We start from the raw sequence: 23,522 nt of genomic DNA, 5'->3' as shown, positions 1-23,522 counted from the left end.
CTGGATCCCAGTGTTTCCCAAACTTTTACAAACCTACAAGTATCCCAGGGCTCACGAGAAAGGTGATTCTGACTCAGTGGACCTGAGATGCTACACTGCCCATAAACTTCCAGATGATGCCAAAACTTTGGTCCCCAGGACACACTTTTGAACATCAAATTCCTTTTCCATGCCAACCAGAACTCATCCACAGTAAGGCCTGAGCCTGAATGCCAAACGGTCAGGATTCTGCTAGCAGCTAGATGAGCCTGGACCTTCCAAGGCCTTGACTGCTAATGGCTGCTCGACTGGCTTCCCGCCAGGGGAACAGGCTCGGCTTGCTCGCTCATCTGTCAGAGAGAGAAGCCAAAGCCATTGGCGAGCACCTGCTCCGAGCCCTCAGGAAGCCAGCGCTGTATTTAGCCCCTCAGCAGCCGAGCTGCCGAGAGACAGGATTTACAGACAATTGCCTGCAACCACAGTCAGGCACAGGCCCCAGCACACGGCCTATAACCAATTCCATTTATGCCAAATGACTGGACCTGGGAAATTGCAAGGAAAATAGCTAATCACCAGGAGGTGGGGGTTTGGATCCTTTTCTTCTTATTTTTTTTAATCAGCACAACATTTGGGATCTATTATCCTGGTTTTTAGGTTTGCCCAGTGTGTGGGCTTCATGGGACTTCCCCTTCATTTGGTAGTATTTCAGATTCAGGACTTTAATTCTGTTATCTTTCCCTGATCACTAAAACAAAGGCATTGACTGATAACTTCTTACTCCATGAGGTTCCATGAGGGAAAGAAATTGTGTTTCTCCCTTATCTCAAAAAAAAAAAAAAAGACCTGGTTCTTTTTGAAAAATCAATCACCCTATCTTTTACATTTAAGCTCCTTGGGCATTGCATGGGAAATGATGTGTTCTAAACTTGAACCAAGCAAAAGGAAGTCTCTGTGCCCAGTCCTTAATCTCTTTTAGGTTTTCTCCAATTAGATGCAATCTTTTTCCAATACTCTAATTAATACTTCCACATTAAATATTAGGCCTTGTAAGAGAAAAATCATCTGTAATATAGTCGTATCAAGCCAAACAGGATTTTCAAGCTCTTGCCCTTAATCTTTCTTTCAATTTTCTGCCATTTAGAAACAATTTTTTCCCCAACACTCTAATGAATGCAAATGATATTCGTGATTAGTTAGTATTATGCTAATCTGAGCCTGGAATTTACCTAAATCTGCATGGTGTTGTCTGAGCACCAGATTGCTTTGGGTTTCTGAGGAAAATTACATTAGCCTGCCAGATGTACAAAACATGATAGAGTAGAAATCTGAGCAAATAATCAAGATTACATTAGTTTTGTTTCTTAATGAACAACTGTTGGCATTAGGGATTACAGACAAATTATGGTTTTCCTCTCTGAGCTCAAACAGCTAAGCAGCTGTTGTGAAGGTCCCCTTTTCCTGACTACCCCAAAATACGTTGGGAGCCGCCGGGGCAGGGGGAAAGCGTCTAAAATTTCACATAATTTAATTTGTTCCATTACAAAGTAATCATCACTCCGAGGCCCACAGCTAACCTCCCCGCTTCCCCCACCAACCTCTCTCTGGAATGCGGGAGCCATTGGAGTGAGGATCTGGGGCAAACTCAGTGTGTTTTTCTTCTCTCCTGACTGCAAGGGATGTGGGTTACATGCCTCCAAGGCTGCCCTGCTTTCTGTACCCTTTGGGCCATCTTCCAAAAGGGTGCCTGCCGCGCTCCTGCTACTTGGGTAACACAGATGGAATGCTGCTGATACGGACGGCGGAGGTGACACGGTGTGTCTGGCTACAGTCTCACAAGCTGGTGAACCAGACACTTGCAGAAACGGCATCCATCTGAGCTTAGACCCTTGTCCTAGGTTATTTGATCTGTGTCTGTGAAGTCTCAGTATAATGAAATCCTTGTCCTGCAGTGGATGTGTAGTAGTGGTGGTTATAGCTTTGAGTGTGTGTGTGTGTGTGTGTGTGTGTGTATGTGGGTGTGCGCACATGTGTGCAGGTAGGCGGGCAGGGGTGATTTAACAGCCCATGACCCTCTTCTTGGACATTTTTCCTTGACATCAATCAGCAAAATAATGGTTGTGGATTCTTCTGCTCAATTTAAATACTTCCTTACAGCATGATGCCTTCTGTGTACTAATTCAAAGTTTTGAGGCATGCTCTCTGTTGCCACTGGACCTTTGCACATGTCGGCTTCTCCACAGAAATTAGTCCCCTCATCTCTTATTTGCACATAAACTGTACCACATCCAAGATGTTTTAGGCATCTGTACCAATTCCTCACCAACAAAGGACCCAATGCATTCCACACCAGATATAAGGTCCATAAGGAAGGGAGCTATTCTGCCTTGTTCATACAGCATTTCTTATAAAAACTCTGAAAATATATTGACAGAATGAATAAGTTCATGTAGTTGCAAGCACAGCATTGCTGGAAAGAAAGGTTGGGTCTATATACCAGTGCAAAGATAGACACTAGCAACAAGGTCATCACAAAAATATTTTTGTATAGAGGTCAAGGACCCCTCAATCCTTGGCCCCACTGCTTGGGTCAATATAGATGCTGAGGATGGGCGCTTATATTTGTGGACACAGGCATGACTTACTCTAGATGCCTTGGAAACCAACTTCTTTTCCTGCCTTCTGTACCCACTTCTGTGACCATTCCCACCAGTTGCTGGTAAATATCTTACTGATCAACACCACCTGTTATTTAGCTCTCCTCATGATCTAGTAGTGCCCAGTGGTGAGGTCAGGAATGGACCAGTGGGATAGGAGGAAGGGAGGAGAATGGGAAAATGTGTTGGGCTCTCCTGCAACCTTAATCTCAACTCCACTCCTTATTCCTGCAGTTTCTGGAATCAAGAAAACCATGGGAAGAAATCCAAGAGGAAGGAGGATTGAGAGAAGGGGAAAACAAGTCACAGAGGAAGGAAGTGGCAGAACTACTCCCTCTTCCTTGCCAACAATGGGGAAATGGAAAGGAAGTGGATTGTGGGGAGGGAGAAGAAGAGGCCTCTCCTCCCTGCTGCTTGCATTCTGCAGGATCCCTCGGCCACACTCCCAGGTCTCAGCTTCCCTCTGGAGTGGGGAAGTGATTTCCATGCTCAGTGGCTGGAAGATGGGGAGTCTCAATCATCTGTTGCGAAAGGGGCTGGTGGAAGTGGGAAGAGTGAGGTGCTGTGCTCCTGGCCCTGGCTGTCTGGAGACATAATTGCACCTGCTACACTGTGGGTGAAATTGTCTTGGATGGGCCTATTGAGGACCCACTGCAAGTATTAAAACATTTCGAATGAATGTCTTATATAGTGAGTTTTCAACTCATTTATAAGTTTTGTGTGTGTTGGGGGTAGGGCTGCCTCTCTGAAAAGCAGCAGAGACTTTAAAGTATAAATTATACATCTTGGATTCTCAATATACTAATAATGATGGGCCAAGAGACCGGAACTGAAGGCAAATTTGGTGTCATTCAACAAGTCCTATGGAATACTCATGTCCACGGGTGCTGGGGCCAGGAGAAGTCAAGACAGGAAAGGCAGGAAATGTAGGGCTAAGTAAAATTGAGTCTTTACTTTCCAGAAGTTTACTATTGAGTTGTGGGGAAAGGTTGGGGATGTGACAAGTGACATTAGTAAATAGACTAAAATGGACAGGAACACCAAATCTAATAGGGATCACTTTGTTAGAACAAATGATAAGTGAATTCTTTGTGAAACTCAGTTGAGATAGTGATTCACTTGTCCCAAAGTGGCTGACCTAGTTAAGAATCATTTCCCTGAAATGTAGTTTCTACTTTTTTTTTTTTTTTTAGTTTTTTTTTTTTAATTCTTGGTTGAGGGTACAGCAGTTATTTCAGTGTTGAATCTTATTTTTTGTCTTTTCTTATCATATACCTTATTTTTTGCAAAGCATTTTATTGGCAAGTACTATAATTATGCTTTCTTTGCAGTTGGCAAATATTAACACAGGGACTTGCTACGTACCTGGTGAAGTACTATATGTATAGGAACTCACTTAATCCTCCTCACAAGCCTACAAAGTAGATCTTCCTACTATCCCCCTGTAATAGTAGAGGAAACTGAGTCACAGAGCAGTTAGGCCATTTCCCAAGTTTATCCCACGGGTTGACAGCATATTTGGGATTTGGGCCCAGGTGGTCTGTCTGGCCCTTCATCACAATAGTGTTCTGCCTCAACATAATCTGAAACACTCTCCAAAAGATATTTTTATATCTTACAGTCTCTCCTATTTTAATTTTAGCTTCTCCTCAGTTCTCAACTTTATAAACATGAAGTACAGATTGGTGAGAATATGAAGTCCATATTCTAAAGCAAATATTTATAATTTGTAACTTTCTTCCATTCACATGAAGATATGTGAAGGGCAACATATACTACCTTATATAGGGCCTGAGATTTCCTTCCACTAAAAATGTGAGGGGGAGAGGACTCTTTAGGAAAACACCCTTCCATCCATCTGCTTTGATTTTTACCAAAAGACCATTTCTTTAAGTTTCCAGCAGGCTATTAAACACTAAAAACTGTAACGTATCTTTTTCCCTAAAACTCGTCAGTTTACAAAATAGGGGTCTGTCCTAATAGGTGTTATTTCCCTAACAAAAATAATAATTATGAATAGGGACCCAGTAGCATTATGGACTTTGCATCCTACCTGTCCTTCTTTTAGGGCCGACCTGGCTCTTTCATATCCAGAGTAGCTCAGAGGAGAAACACCCCAGTGAAATGTTCTACAAAGGAGCCACAGACCAAAACCACAGTTGGCAAAATAATTACTCTCTTCCAAAGAGTATGAAATTCCTTTAAAAGGCAGGGCTCCACGCACGAAAGCCCTCTGAACACAAGAATCTGAAGCATTCTGGGAAGATATTGAATTCAGCTTCTACAGAGAACATTCACACTCACCCAGTATTTTTCAAACCATGTACCATGACCCACTAATGGTTCAAGACATTGATTTAGTAAACCAGCACCTGTATCTTAAAAAAGTGAAATATAATAAAGTAAATAACCATTAAAAGTGCATTTCCAGTATTAAGGGTAAATATTGTTTTATGAATATTTTTAGTTGTACTTATATGTCTGTGTGAGGTTCTGATGGATGGAAGGCCCCAAAAGTTAGAAACAGTGCATTTTCTTTGCCTCTTACAGTGGTTCAGAAAAGTAGGCAGGACTCCAAGATTAAATGGCTTGCTCACCCTTACAGACCATTGTTGGGACATCCATTTAGTTCTTTGGATTCTCTGGATAACTGTCATTTCACTGCCTCCATTGATTCAGGACAAGCAAATGAAGCAAAATAAAAGCAAGCAATGACATCCTGTTAATAAAGAGGTAGAAGAGGTTTCTGAGTAGTCAGGGACTGAAGCTTTAGCTGGCAAGACACAGGAAGGATTCAGAGGTCTCCCAACCTTTCAAATTCCTGGAAAGTAGATTCAAAAAAGGTAACTGGGAACTATTTTTAAATTTTTCACAAAACCTCTCAGAAATGGTAGGTTTACCCAGAGAGAAGGCTTTGGCATCCAACTAAAATGCCACATTGCTTTGCTTTTAACTAGAATAACATCAAATCCATGTGGTGACACGGGTGGTAGTGGTGTGCTATTTAGAAGTTCTCTGACATCTTCAGTTGATCATGGTGCTGCCCCTAATCAGTTGGGTAAATTTGGACCAACTTTAAGTCCTCTGAGCTTCAGTGTCCTCTATCATGAAATAAAAATCACATATGCTTTTCAATGTTGTTGCAAGACTCAACATATGCATAGTATCTAGCAGAGACCCTGGCCCATATTTGTGCTTAAGGGATGGTGGTATATGAAAAATGCAGTGACATCTCTTAATTCAATAAGTCCAATTAGTTAATTTAAGAGTCTTTTGAAATATAGATGTGGTGGGTGCATAGTCAAAGAAGCATCTTTCTGAACAAGATTGGGAATGATCACCTTAGCAATCACTCAGTCCCTAAAGGGTGTGATTGGTTAAGAGACTGGAATACTCTTTCAGTGTTCCTAGCTTGGGAGATGGCTGAGGCCAAAAGCCTTTGAATACTTGATAATTATTCATGTTACTTATTACTAGTCTTATGACCAAGAGTTTAGAGGCTATTGACTGATGCATCAGCATCTCCTTACACATGTGCTATTGTTTGGAATTCCCCAAGAACACTTCAGGAAAAACTGATCTGGCATAAGCCAATGTTTGCAAGGTGACTGATAAGAAAAGCACACGCAAGGAAAGTGAAGGAAAAGTGAAGGTAAGTAGTCCAAACCTACAAAGGTGGTCAGGCTGCCGGTTCTGAGCTGATTGATTGATTTCTTAATTAATTTATGATGGCACAACAATAATTACAAGCTACTGTTTGTCAGCCAAATCACTTGTGATGAAGTCAAAGGTTCACATCTGTGCGAAGGTCCCAAGGATCAATGCATCAAATTAGCTCTGTTGGCTTTTTTCCCACTAAAAGCTAACATGTGTCATTAATATTCCAGCATTTGTGTGTGTAAACTAATTGATTGAACATGCGTGCTACATAAACATGCGATTTGTATTATGTGGGGCACCATTTATATACATCTTTGATGCCAGTGAAATGAATAGCTCCACATAAGATAATGAATATCTTATTGGAAAAATAAAATGGCAATTTAGCGCTATTCCTTGTATTTATGGATTTAAAAAAGCATTAGTGTTTCTTCAAGGTCTTGCTCATTATAGTATCAGAGTATTTTTAATCCCACCTAAGAGCAAACTAGTAGAAATTTTACAAAGAAAGTGAAAGAAGTTAGCATGAGTTATTCAAACCTACCAATAACTGTGACTTGAGAAAATCACAGTAATTATTATTCTTTGCATTGCCTGCAACAGCATTCTTTATTGTATTTTTAGTCTCATATTCTCCCACCTTTATCTGCTCAAAGTTCAAACTGAAGAAGCACAGGTTTATTTTCTCTGTATAACTTCCACCGGATCAGCTGTTGGTGTCATCATAACCGAACTCTGAAACATGGGAAGCACTGTGGAAGCCACCAGCAAGGCAAAACAGAGACTACTCATCTTGTGGTCACCGCTTTACCGTTGCTCCTTCAAGTCAGAGGCTCTGCTCTAGAAGAATGGTGTGACCTGCTTGCAATAGCCACTGGAGTGCTTGGGAACAAAACAGCCCACAGTCAATTTTTTCTCCCATGTCTCGCCATAATTGATTCACATCAAAATATCTCAAACAAGTGTGAGAGTGGAAAGTAAATGAAAGGTTTTCCTAGCCACAGAAGCACATCTTGTGTAGAGGGGTAGTGTCTGGCTGAGGGGGACCTAATATTTGTCAGAGGCCTCTAGAAGTTTCTCCCAAATTTGCTTCAGGAGAGTCCCAAGGAAAGGGGCCCGGGGAATCCTAGAGCAGAAGCAGGAGGCTGTCCAGGCTCTGAATATGGGGTTGCAACTTTTCCAATACCTGAGCACACTTGGCACTGGTTGTGGGCAGCAGTATTCTCGGTTTTCATTCGTGCATCAACTTCTCAGTGCCTAAAGCCAAGCCTGAGTTCAAGTAGATTATTATTTTATTCCTTTGTTTGTTTGTTTTAAATATCTCCTTTTCTAAACCACTTAGAAGCAGTTACTTCTTAATAAACATGTGGGTACTTTCTTTCCTACTTTTCCACAGACCCATTTCCCTTCTCATTCTATCCATTCCAATTTAGGTTTCTGTTATTCTGGCACATTCTCCTGAGCATTCTCCAAACGACTAAATGTTAAAATACCAGTCTATTGCAGAGGTCTTCCCAACATTGCCATACAGGTAACAAACCTGGAAAAATGAAACAGAGTGGAAAAAGAAGTCTCTTAAAGGAAGCTTATTTCATCAAAAATAAGAAAACGAACAGAAAGCTCACCAATTCCAAAGTCACCTCATCTGATCATTTATTCCCCTTATTAGCCTTTTTCAAATTCCCTGATTTATTAGACCCCTGAAATATTTTAGTCACTATGATAAAGGTAGAATTGAGAAAGGTGGAGATAGGGTGCTCCTGGGGGCAATTGACCCATCTGCTTCCTTACCACTCAGTAAGAACCCTGAGCCTGCCTGCTTGAAGGGACATGTAAATTTGCTGCTTTTGCTTCTGGGCCGCCTTCTCACTCTCAGCTTTAGTTTTAAAACTTTGCTGCTAATTTCATCATAATTCCAATATGCTTCTAACACATTTAAGTTTTATCGTGAGTAAGACAGCTTGGGAGCCTGTGATGATTGATCGGCTCAGAACTCAAGGACTCCCACTAGTAAAATGGGATGGCAGGAGTCCTGATGTAACCCAGCAATTATTTATCAAGGAATTTTTGCATGCCAAATACTGTTTAGGGTTGGTCAGTAAGACCTGGTTCCTGTTCTCTTGGGGCTTCTAATTTTGGTTGCACATCTGAGCAACTAAATAATACAAATCTTATATCCATATGTAACAAATGCCATATAATGAAGTAGACTCATTCATATTAAATGCCATGCTTACAGCCTACCTAAAGTATGAGATCATATCAAACTGTGCTAGCGTGTTGCATTTCAAACAATTGCCAGAGATATTATTACCTCTAACGATCTTAAAAATCGAAGGAAAAAATCCCACTTAACAATATACTGGTTGTCTATTATGTGATAAGCAAAATCTTTCCTATCATAATATGTGCTAAATATAACTTCAAATAGTAATTTCACTGAAAAATGATAATGAGGGTTTTTTTTGTGTGTGATACAAGGGAAAGAGAAAATTTGTTATTAACAAAAAAATGAGTTAAACTGCAAGATAGTATTTTGGAAATTTTCTTTATTTCATACTTTCTCATTAAAAGTATGAAAGGAAGTGGTAGATAGTATTGTTACCACTACTATTGCAGGGATGTTGATGAAGTAGTAGGGCATTATTCTCCAAAGGATTAGCCTTTTGAGGTTAGCAGCAGAACTTTTGTAGAGCATCCCATGATGTCTTAGCCAGCCAGCATTTTCTCTGTTGTCTGGTAGAATTTTACTATCATACCACACTCTGGGACACTGGTAAAATCTGGAAAGCTTCTCTTTACCCACCCCAGCTTAACACCACCAGCTAATAAGGTGTATACCTTAGATTTGTTTTCCATTTCACAGTGTTCAAGTTGTTTACTGTGTTATCTCGTTGGAGTCTCACAAGAGCTCCATGAGGTAAACAGATATCATCAAAACCTGAAAATGGAACACTTTGCTTGCCAATTGCTTTTCAAAAAATTTCCCCCAGATGGCTTATGACTATAGCGAGTCTAATTGTCTCGAGGAAAGATGAATGGAATCACATTTCCAAAGAATTCAGTCACCTCCTATTCCAGAGAGCTCTACGATTCTCAGCCGCACCTCTGGAGCGAGGGTCCTGGCCATTTATCACACAGTCGGAGTGGAGCCTTGGGAAGAGGCTAGAAATGAAGCTGGAGGGTAGGCAGATGCAGAGCAGGCAATGGCAAAACACCTTATCGTGGTCACAATTAGGTATAATCCAGGTCATACGGAACAGACTTGATTGCTGGGTTCTGGGAAAGGAGCAAACTCTGATCTTCTTGGGTTTAGCATTCCTCCCTCCCCGCCTCGATTAGCCGAGTACTCTTCAGCAAGTTGCTGAACCTCCGAGTCGAGTGGCCTCATCTGCAAAGTGGGACTGGTAATGCCTATTTTATTGTGCTGTGCTAAAGACTGAATGAGATGATTTATATAAATTGCCTCCCCAAGTACCTGGCAAACACCTGGCAAATAAGAGACCCTCAATAATCATTGGTTTCTTTTACCCTTAAAATCATAGTATTTAATGTTTAAAATTAAACTAATGTGTAACATTAGCCATCAGAGCTCATTAAGCATAAAAAATACTTCAGGAGGCTCTGCTTTTAAGAAATCGGCTACAATTTGAAATGGAAAATACTAAATTTTTATGGTTCATTTAATGAAGGCAGTTCCCACAAAAATGTTTATGTGGATTTAAAAAAATCAATGTGGTTATGAAAGCCCCTTAGAAAATGTCACAGTTCCATTTGGTTAACCCACCCAGTGTATTTTTGAGTACCTACTAAGTGCTCATATCTGAGCCAGTATAAATAAATACTTATAGCTCTAATCAGTCCCATTGGGTGGGTGCTGTGGACCTAACATTTACACTGCGTTCACCAGGTGCCTCACCAGCTCCATCTCATTCATCCTCACGACAGGTTGGAGCGACAGGTAATGAGTATGATTATCTGCACTTTACAGCTGGCTCTACCAGCCGTGAGAGGAGCAGATTCATTTGCCAGAGGTCACCCAATCTACATTTCCCAGGATTCAATCCCATGCTCATAAACATATCCATTATGTTATAACCTTGGAACATGAACAGAGTATGTGAGAAGTTTAAGAAATGCTCTCTGAATGGAGTCACTTTTTAGAGAAGTGCTGGCTTAAAATTTATTTTAGAGCAGTGAGAAATGAAAATGGTTATTAAAGCCGTCCATTACGATAGGCTAACTCTGTCCCATTATGTGGCAATGCTTAGTGGAAGTTGAGATAATAATGATCGTAACTAACATTCACTGAGTACTTTCTATTCTCCTGACTCTTTGCTAAGCATTTAATAGGCAATAACATTTAAAATTCTTTTAATTAATGAAATATGTAGTGCAGCTATATATATCCCTTAGCAGAATTTGTGAAAAGAACTTTTGCACTGAAATCTCTGCATCCCAACTATTTTGCACACTGAGATGCAAAAGCGGGGGATAAAATTCTCTTTTCCTGCCCTTGGTAGATTTTCACTGGTAAATTTTTCTGTAGCCGAGTACATTTTCTCAGCCCTTCACAAGAATATATATCACAAGTCAGCATAGAAAATGTCGCAAAATAGCAATCTCAGAGAACTAAAAAATGCCTAAAGGTAGTGATTGACATCATTCAGCCATGTTACAGAAATATGCTGTAGTTTTAATGACACCGTGAGCATCAGATATCTCTCTTTGTTGACCAGTCTCTAAACTGGAAAATCAACACCAGCTTTCCCATAGATGGGAGAGATAGCACTCTTGAGAACATGACCCTTTGCTTCCAAAAAAGAGCTGGAAAAGAGGATAGGCGGGTGCTTGTGTTTCCTTACTTGGATTAAATTAATAACCTTCTAATCACTGTTTATTAAGATAGGATCCAAAGGATACTTTTTCTTATCTGAAGTTTACATGTTACATTTGTTATGCAAGCATATAAGTGAAAATAAATCACAGAAAATGTAATTAAAGGTGTTCCCATGAAAAAAAGTGTCTTAGAAGAATCTTAATGTGTTTTACCACAACTTCCATACAGTTCATTTTATTTAAATATACTATTTATGCTACTGCATATTTAAAATGGTATTACAGATGAGAACAGATCACGAAAGAGTATAGGTATGGAAGGCATGTAAAGAAAAAATTATTACCTATGACAAAATTTGAAATATTATAAAAGCAGTAACATTATTTATGTACATTGAAGTCATTTTTGCATGCAGACAACTTTATCATTGTCACTGTGGTTGTTGTTTTACTCAGAGACTGGTATTTAGAACAGTTAGAATAAACCTTAATTCTTTATCCATGTCATTAACTGTACAGGAGATGGCTCAGAGATAATGGTAACATTAACATTCACCCATGAGTCTGACCAAGTATATTGGAAAGATGTACCAACTACCTTTGACAATAGGTGACAAATCTGCAAAGTAATATCTTTATATGTGCCAACATTTTAGGGAAAAGAGAAGCTGTTCAGAAACTTTCATTAATCCAGTGGGCATCTTCCCCTTATAACCCTGGGACATGGGTTTGATTCCAAAGTGGAGAGACAGGCTTGGTCTCCCCTGTGCCTGGAATGGAGCCTGGCACAGAATATAGGATTAACAAATGTTTGTTGAATGAAACATAAATTTTATAGTTTCTAATACTATAGATAGATTCAATGTATGGACATAACATCTTTTGGCAAATAGTTGATATGATTATTATTTGCAAGATATCTGTTAATTTTAATTATATTTCTGAAAATAAAATTTGAAATCAAATTGAATTTTGATTTTCAGATATATGCAGATTACCGTAGGAATCTAAACTTTGGTTAACAATCATTGGGGTGTTAGTCTAGTCATTAAACCAGGCAAGAGTTTTCTCATACCATATTTTCAGTATTATTATACTGTTTAGAAACTCTTTTGCTTATAGTAAAATAAAATAAATTTCTAGGAAGATATAGTTATTTTAGGATTGTTGGTTAAAAATAGACAATTTTAAACCTCGGTTCACCTCAGCTTCTCAGACTTTAGAGAAGCGTTTGCTGTGAAAACTATTTCTTCAATGTAATATATATTTTGACATTCATTGTCAGCTAATTTAACATTGAGAACAAAATTTGCCTATTAAAAGTCAAGCAAACCAGTGATACCCTTGTCGTTTTTTAAACCATTGTCTTAAACTACATGATAAGATTATATAAAGATATTTGTTTAACTTCTCAAAAAAGTAAAAATTTTCTTTCAGCAAAATAAAAGGACATTATAATTAAATAGATTAATTAGTATAAAAATAACCCTTATACCTTTGATAATATAAGATCATGTTTTGCTTGTATGTCTATTTACTTTAATATTTCAAGAATTTCAAGTTCCATAGACTGCAATTAGTTCTTCAAATTAAATTTATGGATTAATATTTAAATAATTACCCTTCATGATTAAGGTAAACTTACAAATGTTCTGGCCTGGTTCTAAGGGGATCAAAGGATTAGACTTATGAAATTTAGAGAAAAGAATAATGACCGGTGCTGTCCGCTACCCTGAAGTTCCCAATAGCTAACAAAGAAGTTTTAATGAATCTTTTGGAGAGCTTCAAACAGTACAAATAGAATGCAAAATCCAGGAATTGTTTCTGATTCATCAAGGGTTTAAAAAGAAACATGTAGTATCTTTAACAACCATTAATGAAATAGTGCTATGCATGAGATATGTCTTTAATACATTCCAAGTGGTATTTTTAAATAATGTGAAAGGTCATCAACAGAACTCTAAATATAGCCAACCCACTGTAATTGAAACTGCTTACATGATTTTTCTCCTTGAAAGAAATCACACACAAAATCACCTAAAGAAGTAATACATATAAGGAAGCAACATTTAAAAAACTGCACGTATGTGGATGATATTTAACATACTCACAAAACACACACAAGAGTTTACTCTTCTTGTACTTGTTTATTTTTAGCTGTCTCAATAAAATGTTTTTCCTCCCTCTGTTTTACTAAAACATGCCTATCTAGGAAGGGAAACAGATGTAGAATTGGACAACTACGTCTTGTTTGGGCTTTTTTCCTGTCAAGTAGAATTTATGATCATTGTCACACAATAAGAGAGTCTAAGTGAAACAGACAATAAGTCAGGAAGCAATTGCTGGGATACTTAACACTGCAGCTTTGGAATTCAGGGTTCGGTTACTAAAATTTCATTTGATTAAGCCAAATAAGGATACAATATCCTTTCTTACACAAAAACCTCAGAGTAACTGTAAAAATGAAAGAATTAGAGTCACAATGAGCAAAGATTCACAACAAACTAGTTTGTAAGAACCTTAAAACACCTTAAAGAAATTTTTTTCCTTGCATCGAAAACAGGGCAACCACGTCAAAGTAACCTGCATCTGCTTTCCTCTCTCTTCCAATATATTACTAAAGATAAGCAATAATTTAGTTTGATTAATTAGCTTTTCTACAAAGCATCTGTCATTCCAAGCTTTCAATGACACATTAAATAATAATCTCTTAAACACTTCAGTCCCAAATTAATAAAGTTTATTAAAACAGAATTGTCCTAATAAAAATCTCACACACTATTTCATGTAATTTAATAAAAATGAAATATGAAAATAATTTGTACAAATATTTTTAACATCTCTGAACTGATCCCTGAACATATTCTACATCTTCTCAGGCAATAAAATAACGAACTTCTTATAAATGAATTATCAGCTTATCCAAATCTTTAAAAAGAGTATTCGCAATACTATTTTCCTTGGGAGGCTGTAGATTATAGCTCTACATAAAAAGCAGCATGAAATTTAATGACAAAACACTTATAGTGATGAGTTTATTATATTAATCTCAGCTTTCAAATAAAATTTCTGAGCAAACCTTTTGATTATTTCCCAATACAAAATGTTTTCTTTAGTGAAAAATATTGTTTTTCAAAACACTTCTTAGAGCATCCTAAAATGATAATTTCAAGAGGCAAGTTCACATTAAAGCAACACTTCCAAACCTTGATATAGTCCACAAGGCAAATCTTTTACACAAACATTTTGTAACATCTTTCCCCAAATATCTGCGAGTTATTTTAAGAGTCAACTGCATCCATGTATATCTACAATACCAATGTCCAATGAGAGAGATGATAACCGTAAATGAAAATCTGCCAGTGCAGAATTTATATCACTTATAAAATGTACACCAACAGGAACAAAAGGAGGGAGAGAGAGAGAAAGAGAGAGAAAGGGATCTTTGAGGAACTGGCCTTTCTGAAACAGAGAACTCAAACCAGCAACAAGTAGCTGCGCAGAAAAGTTTCCCTGCAGGCTCGCACATCTCACATGAATGAGAGCGCACGGAGGACCGCAGCGTCCAGCGAGCAGCCTGTCTGCCCAGGGAGCTCTCAGGAGGAGCCCAGAAGCAACAGCAGAACATCCACTTTTCAGAGAATTCAGACACATTGAGAGCAAGCCCTCTTGCCTGGCAGTGCCAGAAGCCAGCACTAGTCGGAAGGATCTCCCTTCCGTCCACCCAGGCACTGCGGATGGGTTGACCCCCAGAGCTGGCCAGACGACCAGAGCTGGCCATACCCCTCCCCACCTAGAATAAAGTGCCCATTGTCTCCCACTGTACTAATTGTGAAAAAAATAACCCTTGTCGTAAGTGTAATAATTATTGAAATAAACAATCTAAAGTAATCAAGACCTAACTTCAAGGAGCAAAAAAGAAAAAGTGGCCAAAGGGGGAGGGGGGGAAATACATGATCAGATGCAGTAGCCCAACGATGAACTTAAGAGTCACGTTAAATGTTGGCCTGAGGAAGCTTCCCCATTCAGTAGATTGAAATTTATCATGTAGCACTTTTTTGAGGTGAAAGGTTTTCTTTCCCCAAACTACCACATCTAACCCCGGCATTCTGATTGAAGAAAGTGACCACTTCTCTCTCCCAACACTATCTTTCAAGTTCAATCACAGACTTCATCAACGTCCTGCAGTTTAATGCTGAATGCTTTTTTTTTTTTTTCTTTTCCCTCTCTTCCCCACATTTGCAGCTGGACAAATATGAGGGGGAAAAACAGCAACAACAAACCCACACACATTTGCCTGAGCAAAGAAAAATAATGAACTGAATATGCATATCCTCATTAACTAAATTTAATTACGCTGAGTGGCATAGTAATCAGTGGTTGCTCCAGTTACAGTATTCATTGAAAGGGAGGTGGATTCCAAATTAAGGCGAAGCGTGGGGGACAGTCGCATACTGATGAGGGAGCCGCACACAACATGATACAATACACTATCTAAATCATTATTCAGAGAAGCCGAAGAAAGAAGTACATTACTCTGTTTTAAGACCAACGCAAGAACAATTAGCCAAGAAGGCTCCAGTCCCCTACTGACTGCCCCACCTCCATATATTTCACAGCAGCCGGCCTGAGACGGACTGTACCATTTGCATTTTTTTCTTTTTTTTAAGTGAACAAAAACTCACACTGCCTTTATAAAAAGAAGGCCTATGCCCCTGGCCACAATAGCGGGGAAATCCTATCTCGCACACCAGTGTGCAGGGCTCCCCATGCTCCCACAACTTGAGCTTGAACTTTCCGCAGGCAGCAAACTTTATAACACGTGCATGGAACAATAAAGGAGGAGCTCAAAAGAAAGAAGGGAGGGGGGAAGTTTGGGGGGTGGGTAACAAAAAAGGTTATCACACCAAACTTACCATCCACCAGGTCCTGGCTGACATGTCATAACATAGCTGCCATTTTATGGAGCTGTCCGACGTTTTCCCAGCCATTATGCTGTCAGCAACCTTCATCAGATGCAGCTCAATGGAAGATAAGACACCTAATCAAGAAAACATCAGCGGTGGCTTGCTGGACTACATGTAGGCCAATCCTTATCACACTGCATCATGGGAAAAAGCTCCTTTATTAGCAGGAGGAACTGCAACCTCACAGATAGAAAGACAAGGATCAGTTCTTTGCCTTTTTTTTTTTTTTTTTTTTTGGTCTAAAGGGATTGGTGAAAGTAGCTAGCGTTCTTTGTGTATCATGTGTACAAGAGTTAAGTATCTTGCAAGTGGGCGGCTAACTGCTTTGCTGGGCGATGCAGACTAAAGTTTATTTGCATTCTTCTCTGTTGTATATTGTTTGACATGGTCCATGGTCCTTGCTGAGCAGATGAAGGGAAGGGAGGGGGTGGGAGGGAGAGAGGGGCAAGAGAGCTGTAGTTGCTCAGAATTAATATCTCCCCCAACAAAGACATAACAGTTTCCTTGACACAGTTGGAACACAGTCGGTTCAGATGTCACTGCACACTCGGGGGTGCGGGTGTGTGTGAGCACACACACACACACTCACACACAGTGGAACACACAGGTAGCAGCTGCAGCTGGATTCAGCTGAGGTTGCCAAAGGCTACAAACTCCATTCTCATGCTGGACATATGGAAGCAGTTTAACTCTTTGAAATCACTGTTCAAGAAGAGCCCTGCAGACTGAAAGGATAAATCAGCCTGAGAACAGTTTCTCAGTCAGGAGGCAACTGGCCTGTGCTCACTCCCTTCTGAAGATGGTCTAGAGGCAGCCTTTCCTTGCGGAGGCAAGACTGATGAAAACGAAGAAAGGAAGAGTGGAGTTTGTGCGTAGTCTGACTCAAGACCTGGTCCTGCACCTTGCCCTCTGTCCCACTCAGAAGGGGTTGTTTCTGCTTCCTCCTGGACTTTGAACTAGTTCTCCCCAGAAGCACACACAGAAAGCAGGGACTAACATTTACTAATAAAACCACCTGCTCCCAATATCCTTCCTCTTTTCTTCCCCAAAGAGTAAATAGCTGAATGCTGCAGGGAGAATCTTAAAAGACTCATGCTATTACAATAAGAAACCCAGGCTAAGACAAGCAGATGCATTTCTGCCCTTTCTTTTGCTCACATACAAAAAGGCAAGCTCATCTCTACAAAGGGTGTCATTGAATTTTGGGCCCCTATCATACACTACCAAACCAGGCAACCCCTTTGCATTGGCATTTTGTCCTGCCTTCCATGTTCCCTGCCAGTATTCTCTGCATGACTCTTCGGCTTAGAATTTACATTTGTTGCATTCAGTTTAAAAGACCAAACTCCTTTTGATTCAAAGTGAAGGGAAAAAGTTGCTGTATTACCCGCGTTCTCTTTCCTCTCCAGGCCGTTCGTGAGAGGCTGCAAAGGCAACTAACTTGTTTCAGCCCGTGAACTTCAAGGATGAAAAGCAACCGCTGCTGAAGCTCCGTCCCTTGGGTATTTTTATATTCACCTGGGGAGACATGTCAGCCACAGTCTCAGACAGGACAGGAGCTTAAGGTGGCCTGACTCTGGGCTGGCAGCAGATGAACCTGCCCTTCACAGAAACAGCTTATCCTCTCAGGGCCGAGGACGCTTCTGTGTCTCCCTCCTCCAGTTGGTATTTTATTCTCAGGCGGGAGGGGCGGTTGGGGGACTGGAATGCCCCACCCAGGCCTCTGCCTTTGAAGTACCCCATGGTCCTGATGCCTCCTTTCTCTCTCTTCCCTCTCCCTTCTTCAAGTGTTATTTGTATTTTTTTTCTTTTGACTGGATAATAAAAACATTGATAGTCACCATAATTCCCTACTTTATCTGAGATGACAGCAGCTGAGCTGAATACCTACTATGTGCCCGGCATCACAGTGACCATCACAGTCCAGAGATCGGAGATAGAGTCTGTGTTTCACCAACCTCACAACTGTGTTCACCCAAATCTTGACAGGCAGGATGAGCTCCAGCTGCTATAGCAGCGGCCCAGGGAAGAGATGTGCCCAGACTGGGACCTTTCTGGGGTCCTGCAGGACCAGCACACTGTGGAACACAGGGCCTCACTGTGCAGGCATTTCCTGAGCTCACTTTTGGAGCAGCTATCTGGCCTGGAAATGAAGCTGGCTTGGTTCACTTCCTCCCTTTCCACGCACAACCAGCCCCTCCACAGCCCACCTCTCTCAGGTGCTCTATGAGGAAGGAGGACCCCCACCTGCCTTTCTCTGCTGTGCTGCATTTAAAAACTCTTTTTGGAACAGCCGTCAATTTTGGGTGCTGACTTGAGAGTACCCAGTCCACTAAGGCCTACCAACTACCCCGAGTCCTTTAATTGTCTTGGCAAATCCTGCAGCTAGCACACAGGTGTATCTACTGCAAGGGTCCCTTATCACTGTCTCTGTGGGGACACCTGGGAAATGGTAAATGATGACAAAGGAAGCAAGGGAAAGGAGCAACCAGTGGGAGAGAGTGTGAACCATGGGGGACAAAGAAATAGGGATAGAAATGACAGATCTGTGTATGTGGCTTATGCAGCTGGGCAACAAGACACAACAGGTAACTGGGGATCGCTGGTAGACCTCAAGAGGGAAGGAGCTCAGAAATGGGACTGGTATCCACTAAAGTCATGCTCAGGGTGGACCACGCTCCATCCCGGGGGGTCTCTCACTGAGAGGAAAATTCTGAGCAAGCCCATGCATCCCATAGACTGGCGCTAGCAAGCAGCTCTGTGAACAGGTGGAGCAGTGGTACCTAGCTGCTCCAGTGACTGCTGTCCCCAGGCCTCAGAGTTAACTGGATATTGCAATTCTTAAAGCACTAATGACGAGTGAGGGCATCACTGGAACTCTACCTTGCTTAAATACTCCACACGTCCCCAACCTCAGCTCTTCCCCTCAATTCCTTCCTCCATAGCATCTGCCCCTGCCTAGAGTTCCACTTTCCCTCCTCCCAGTCTCCCCTTCTGAGACTTTAACCACGCTGCCTCTTGAGGCCTCCCCAACTTACACACAGCACTGGGTAGAACGAAAGTGTGGGAAAGTCAGATCTTTCGTCCACAGTGATCCCCAGTTGTTATTCAGTCATGTCCTGGACGTGCTTTGCTTTCTGTCATCACTGGCAAATAAACGAGGGATCAGCTGAGAGCCGCCCATGAGCAGGCTGACATTTGCAGAGAGGCTCCTATGAACCCATTACTGCTTCTGGCTATTCGCAGTCACCCTTTCTTCAGCAGCAGGGAGTTCCAGTCATAGGGCTTCTATCCTTCAGCTGTGTGACCTCTGGCAGGTCACTTAACCTTGGTACCATAATTTATCCTGAATCCTACAGCTAATAATTAAGAGAGGAAGCTGATGAAGGGAGGGCGAAAACATACCCCTTTATTCCTCTCCCCCCAAAAGGAGAGGGATTTAAAGATAATCAGAGAGAAGCAGACAGAGACAACGAGGGAAGGCAGAGTGAAAAGTGAAAATGGGCCACTGTGGTGCCTTGCTGGCTGGTTGGAAGGACTCCCACGCTGGCTCAGCTCACCCTGACCCTCCCCAGGGTGCTTGCTGGCTTCTCTGTCCCTCCCCCATGCAGCCCCTCAGGCTATGGATTTGTTTTAACTCCATCAGACTCGTGGTCAGGAGCATTCACTGCTCAGGGCTGTTGACCCAGGGAACCTACAAGTTGAGATACTATTTGGAGTTTCATTTAAACTATTTTATTGTGATTTATTTTATTTTTAACCTTTTAGCCCTGATACCAGTTCTAATCTAATTCTGTATTAAGTGTATGAGTCCTGTGCTCATAGATGTAGTAATAAATTGAAGCACCTCATGTAAAGTCCCCTTAGGGGAACTTGTGCTGGGTTCTGGTCAGCCATTGCTAGTTAAATGAACTTGAACAAGTTACTTAAACTTTGCGAACCTCAGTTTCTTCACCTATACAAGGGAGCTGAGGATAGCATGCCTCATGGGATCATCATGAGAATTAAATTAGACCACAGTGGCCACATCCATGGCCTGGTGGTGACAGTTTCACGGGTGCAACTTACTCCCAAACTTGTCATTATGTCCAGGTTTCCTTTCTCTCTGAGAATTAGGGAGGTACCTGTAACCATTTTATGAGCTATCTCCCCTCACCCTCTGGATCTGTCTCAGACTACATGCAGACCCTTCAGATTAGGGCCCCTAGGGGTCTGAACTTGGTGGACAAGAGATGGTTCCAACTTGAAGACCATGAGGGTTCCCTGCCCCTTGGACCTCAAATCCAGCACCCACACCCATTCAAACAGCCAGTAACCGACCCCTGGTCTTCCTCCACAGTTTTCTTCTGATAAAGCTGTCAGGGGGAGGTCTACAACCCTTAGCCTCTCCTTTGAAGGAAGTCTGGACTAAGCCCTTCCCATGCCATGGGCGGTGCCTACCCAGCAGGGAAGGCTCAGCTTCCCACCCACCTCGGCAGTGGCTTCCGGTAGCCCTTCCTATTACGTCCCTTAAGACCCCATCTTAATTGATTTCTCCTGGACCCTAATGTCTCCCAAAGGAAGGCCTTGAGTTTCATCCAGCGTGCTGGACAAAAGGCCATTTTGAAGACAAATAGCAGAATCTTCAGCTTCCCAAAGAGATTAAGCACTGAAAGGAATGGAAACAACTGATTATCAAAGTTGGAGACATCCTGGTGATGATATGATCTACCTCCGGCTTCTCTTAGAGGCAGGTATTTGTTACAAAGATATTTTGATTAAAACCAGGAACAGAGTCTGGGTCTGGAATTGAAATGTGCTCACCCTTAACTTAAACTCACTTTACCACAAAGTTTTCTGAAAATACATGTTTGAAACATTTTCTCTCATATGTAGCCATTTATAAGAATATGTGGCAGCTGTAGTAACTGACACAAGATTTGAGACTGATTCTGGGTAAAAAAAGAAGGTTACCATATAGCATGATCCCATTTTTTATAAATAAGTCAACCAGATCCATATGTTCACTTATGCTTAGAAAAAATATTCAGTTATTAATTCAATTATAAGTGGGAGAAGCATGTACTTTTGTATAATTTTGTGTTCTCTGAAATATAAAGCTACATATTGTATCTGTAAATAAAAAGTAAAAGTATATAGCACCTTCCTGTACTTTTATTTATTTATGTATGTGTTTATAATTTCCTGTGAATCTATAATTTCTACAATTACAGATAGATGTTCCTAAACTTATGTTGGCTCAACTTATGATTTTTCAATTTTACAATGGTGCAAAAGAAATATGCACTCAGTAGAAACTACCACAGATTTGATTTTCATTTTTCCTGAGCTAGCAATATGTGGTATGATACTCTCTTCAGATGCTGGGCAGTGGCAGTAAGACACAGCTCCCTGTCACCTCTGCAATAGGGAAAGTGAACAACTGATCTTCCACAGAGTTCTGTGTTCTAAGCCGTGATGTCTGGGAGACTAGGTGTACTTGATGCATTTTTGACCTTCAGTATTTTCAATTTACTATGAGTTCAATAGAACATAATCCCAATCACAAGTTGAAAAGAATCTGTATTTTTAAAGCAACAACTTGAAAAAAAAGTAAATGCATTTTTCCACCTAAATTTTTTAACTTCTGCACACTAAAGCCCGAGACAGACTCTCTGGAGGACTTGCCCAGTGCTACAGGCATTCCTATCCTCATGGTCATGGTCATATTCTCCCCTCAGGCTTTAGAAAAGCAAAGAAAAAAAAAAAAGAAAAATGAAAGTGGTGGTGAAGGCAGAGTAACAATATCCTACATGTGGTCCATCTGACAAGGCAAACCTTGCCAAAAGAGCAGTGGGTCTCACAAATAAGGCTCCCCAAACCGCTCTGGGAAGGCTGGTGTATGTGAATAAGACAGATAAACACGACACCCTCAAGGCTGATGGGAAACAGTGATAGGCAGCCTGGAGCACCGCCCTGCAGTGTAAAAGTTCTTCTGAACCAGCAAAGACGGCAGCAGATTTCCTAATGACTGTGTCAAAGCCTCCTACTGGCTCCTTAAGGGCAGGGTTATCTCTCAGAGGCTGTCATTAGGAGACAAATCTCCCTATGTGCCAAATGCACCCTCCCCTCCCCACTCTGACTCTAATCCCACCACACACACACACACACACACACACACACACACCACACACCACACACAAGTAAAACTGTGTGCTAATGAACTCAGATAAATGACAAAGGGAAAAAGAAGGCCCCCAAAAGGCAGTTGTGTGTGTGTGTGTGTGTGTGTGTGTGTGTGGAAATTAAAGAAGGGAGGGAAGGGTGAATGGGAGTTTTATAATTTCACCTGCTTTTGCCAAAGTGGGAGAGGAATTGATTTATGATAAAAATTTTCACTCAGAACAGTCATCATTTCTCCAGGAACATTTGTTACTTGTTTACCATATGTCAGATACTGTTCCAGGTAGAGGTGAGCAAATATATGTCTGTTCTGCGCCCTGGAGGAACATGGGGTCTAGTAGGGTAGCAGGGGCAAGAAATGACATTAACCACCTATTCACAAAAGTCAATACGAAGTTGCATCAATGTTAGATGCTCTGAAGGAGATGCGCTATGAACAAGCGTAACGGGGAAGCAGTAGGTTTGCAGCTGGTTAGGCAAATTGGGGAAGGCTTCATAGAAGATGTGACTAAAGAAAAAAAGTTCATCGACATTCCACACAATAACCTTCAAGGCAAGTTTGATTATCTTCATTTACAAAGCTGGAAGTCAAGACTCAGGACAAATTAAGCAATTTATCTCAGAATGAGAGACGGAGTTTGGAACCAAAACCAGGGATGTCATTCTCTAAAACCAATTGTTCCTGCAGGTCACCTACTTCAATCTCAGAAACTGATTTTATTTCTCAGTTTCTTAGAGCCAGAGATGGGTGATCACATTCTGGGACTGGAAGAGGACAGGACGAAAGTATCATGTTCACCAGGTTCTAAGACAGTCTTCTCTCATGAAAATGAAGATTAGGATTGGAGGTTTCTGTGAAGGTTCTTGAAATCTACTCCTGCACTTTTTTGCAATGTCCTCAGGAGGACTATAACCCACAAAGATCGGACTTCTGTGGTCATCTGTATCATCTCAAAGTTTAAATCAAGGTAATAGTATCCTGTACAAATCTTAAGTGATGGGTTTTAACAAGTGCATCCACCTGTCTCATCCACACCCCTATTAAGATACAGAACATCTTCCATGCCATTGAAAGATTCCTGTTGGCCTCTCAAGGAACACTCTCTTCTCCTAGGCCATCCATAATCACTGTTCTGATTTCTATCACCATATATTGTGGTTCTCTAGAAATTCACATAGGTAGAATAATATACTATCTATTCATTTGGGTCTGGCTTCTTCACTCAACAGGTTTTGAGATGTATCCATGTTACTGTGTATT

The sequence above is a fragment of the Sciurus carolinensis genome, chromosome 14, assembly GCF_902686445.1.
Source record: "Sciurus carolinensis chromosome 14, mSciCar1.2, whole genome shotgun sequence".
In the NCBI taxonomy this organism is placed as follows: domain Eukaryota; kingdom Metazoa; phylum Chordata; class Mammalia; order Rodentia; family Sciuridae; genus Sciurus; species Sciurus carolinensis.
This window is presented reverse-complemented; position numbering follows the sequence as displayed.